Genomic DNA, 3,163 nt, shown 5'->3' on the forward strand with positions numbered 1-3,163 from the left:
GGTCATTTTAAGTTTTTAAATTCTTTTCAAACAGGCCTCTGTTTGTAGGAAGAACAGAACTGAGAGGGCTTTTCCCCTTCATTGCACCAAAACCCAGCCTCTCTTTGTGGAGAAAAACGTGTGACCTCCACCCGGAATGCCGCTTGACCTTGGCTCCACCCTCATTCCGTGATGCAGGTGGAGATTTTGTGCCCATGATGGATTAGAATATAACAAATATTCTGTTGCCCCAAGGAGACATTATTGATCCATCGGATAGATTTCCTTACAGATGATTTCTTGGAGAAGAAATAAAGTTCTTTTACAAGGAATAAAAAACAAGGAATGAAAGCTTAAAAAACTGGGAGCACCACAAAACTGAACTGTGTCCTTCACGTTTAAGCCACCATCACTGGCTTTCCACTGATCTTGGAGAAAGTAATTTAATTATGAATTAAAGAGAGAATGATTTTTGGCATCTCAATTTCAGTCCTCTGAACCTCTTTTCTGCACTGGGATCCTATCAGGTGACCGACCCTCATTCACAATCCAGTTTTGCAGACCATGTATTGTAGCAGCTCTATCCACGTGTCCTCCCTCCATCAACCCTCCCTCCCTCCCTGCATGCATGCATCCCTCCCTCTACCCACCCATCATCATCCACCCACCCACCCATCCATCCACCCATGTATCCATTCATTATCATCTACCCACCCACCCATCCATTCACCGTCATTTATCAACTTGCCATGCACTGCATTATGGGGGATGCTGTCCTCACGTAACATCCACTGTTAAACTGTTCTACTTCATAGATGCAGAAATCGGTCCCTGCTTTATAGACATGGACAATGAGGCTTGGGCAGGTGAAGAAGTCTGCCCGAAGCCACGCTGTGAGTGGCAGAAACGAGACTTGATTCTGAAGTTCGGGTGCTGCCTCAGCCCGAGACGACCAGCAGCCTCGGCGTCTCCCTCCCATGTCTCACGTCCTCAGCACTCCCTTCCCCCTAGCCACAGGCCCACACCCGTCCCAGCCTATTCCAGTGGGGCCCGAAAATTTAAATGAAAGGAATCATCTACATGCTGCAGGCCCTACAGGTGGATAACAACTTACAAAACAGCAGAGGCTGCATCTGTGTTCAGAGCTCAGCTGTGGGTCCCCCTTCACTCAGCCCGTAGACTTGGCGGCCAGTCAGCCCCGGTGCTCAGGATGTGTGCCCTGCTGTCCTCCGCAGGCTGGGCAGCTGCTTTCTCTCACATATACTTTGTTTCAGACAGGATGCTCATTCTCACAACTTCTACTCATTGTGTTAATGGATGTCCCACCCAGAGCAATTAGGCAAGAAAGATTATTAATAAAGGACATCCAAATCAGAGAGGAAGAAGTAAAATTGTCTCTGTTTACTGATAATGTGACTTTTACATGTAGAAATTTCTAAGATTCCAATACGAAACTTAGAACTATCAAATCCAGTCAAGTTGTAGGATTCAAAATAAACATAGAAAAACTAGTTGCCTTTCTAAACATTAACAATGAATTATCTGAAAAAGGAATAAATAAGACAATCTCACAACAGCTTTAAAAACAATAAAATACTTCAGCATAAATTTAACCAATATTTATACACTGAAAACTAAGACACTCATGGTAGAAACTGAACACAAATAAATACAGTGATATCCTGTGTTTGTAATGCAGAAATATTTTGTTAAAATGTCCATACTAATCAAAGCAATCTAGTTCAGTGTAATCCTTAGAAAAAATCTCAGTGGCCCGTTTCACACAAATTAAAAAATCCTAAAATCCTTACAAATGACCTAAGATCCTGAATGGTCAAAGCAACCTGGAGAAAGAACAAAAGCTTCATCACACTTTCAGAATTCAAACTATATTACAAAGTTATAATAATGAAAATAGTATGACATAATACCAAACACACAGACCAACCCAACAAAATCAAGTGCCCAGAAATAAACCCTTGCATATAAAATCAACTATTATTTGACAAGGCAGTCAAGAATACAATACTTACTAGGGGAAGGAAACTCTCCTCAGTAAGTGTTGGGGAAAGTGCATATTCACTTTCAATAGAGTGGAATTGGACCTTTATCTTATACCATTCACAAACAATAAAATACTTCAGAATAAATTTAACCAAGATTACCGTTTGTTTTTTTTACAAGATGCACCTACGTTTTAGAGAAGCAAAAAAGGGGAAAAAATTTTGACGCAATAAATGTGGTAAAATATTTAATAACATAAATAACATAATATTTTACCAATGTACATGTAAACAGAACTCAACAGCAGCATTAACAACCATTATTCTTCCCAAATTTGGGGGACGGGGGATGCATATTATAGTCTGAAAAAATATGGTAATTTGAAATAGGTATTAGATTTATTTTATTGTTGTTCAAGTACAGTTGTCTCTATTGTCCCCCTTCCATTCCCCCTGCCCCAGCCATCCCCACCTCCCACCCCTGATCCCACCCCCCTTGGTTTTGTCCATGTGTCCTTTATACATGTTCCTGAAAACCCTTCATCCTTTTCTCCCCATTATCCCCTCCCACCTCCCCTCTGGTTACTGTCAGTTTGTTCTTAATTTCAATGTCTCTGGTTATATTTTGCTTGCTTGTTTGTTTTGTTGATTAAGTTCCACTTAAAGCCAAGACCAATATTAGATTGAAATGTAAGACCTGAAACTCTGAAACTCCTAGAAGAGGCCAAAAGCTCTTCAACCTGGGTTTTGTCAATACCTTTTTGGATGACACTAAGCAATAAAAGTAAAAATCAGCAAGTAGGACATCAACCTGAAAATCTTCTGCAGCCCTGGCTGGTGTGGCTCAGTGGATTGAGCACCAGCCTGCAAACCAAAGGGTCGCTGGTTCGATCCCAGTAACGGCATGTACCTGGCTTGCAGGCCAAGCCCCCAACAAGGGCACATGAGAGGTAACTGCACATTGATGTTTCTCTCTCTCTCTTTCTCCCTCTCTTCTCTGCTCTAAAATAAAATCTTTTTTAAAAGAAGAGAAAAAAAGTTTCTGCAGAGCAAAAGGAACAATCTGAATGGGAACCAAAAAAATAAATAAATCAGGAAAGACATAAAAATAAGCATTTTCATAGTTATGGTTACTTGGAACTTTAAAAGAAACCAATTAAAAAGCTTTTTATAGGAACAAA

This window comes from Phyllostomus discolor, chromosome 6, assembly GCF_004126475.2.
Source record: "Phyllostomus discolor isolate MPI-MPIP mPhyDis1 chromosome 6, mPhyDis1.pri.v3, whole genome shotgun sequence".
NCBI lineage: Eukaryota > Metazoa > Chordata > Mammalia > Chiroptera > Phyllostomidae > Phyllostomus > Phyllostomus discolor.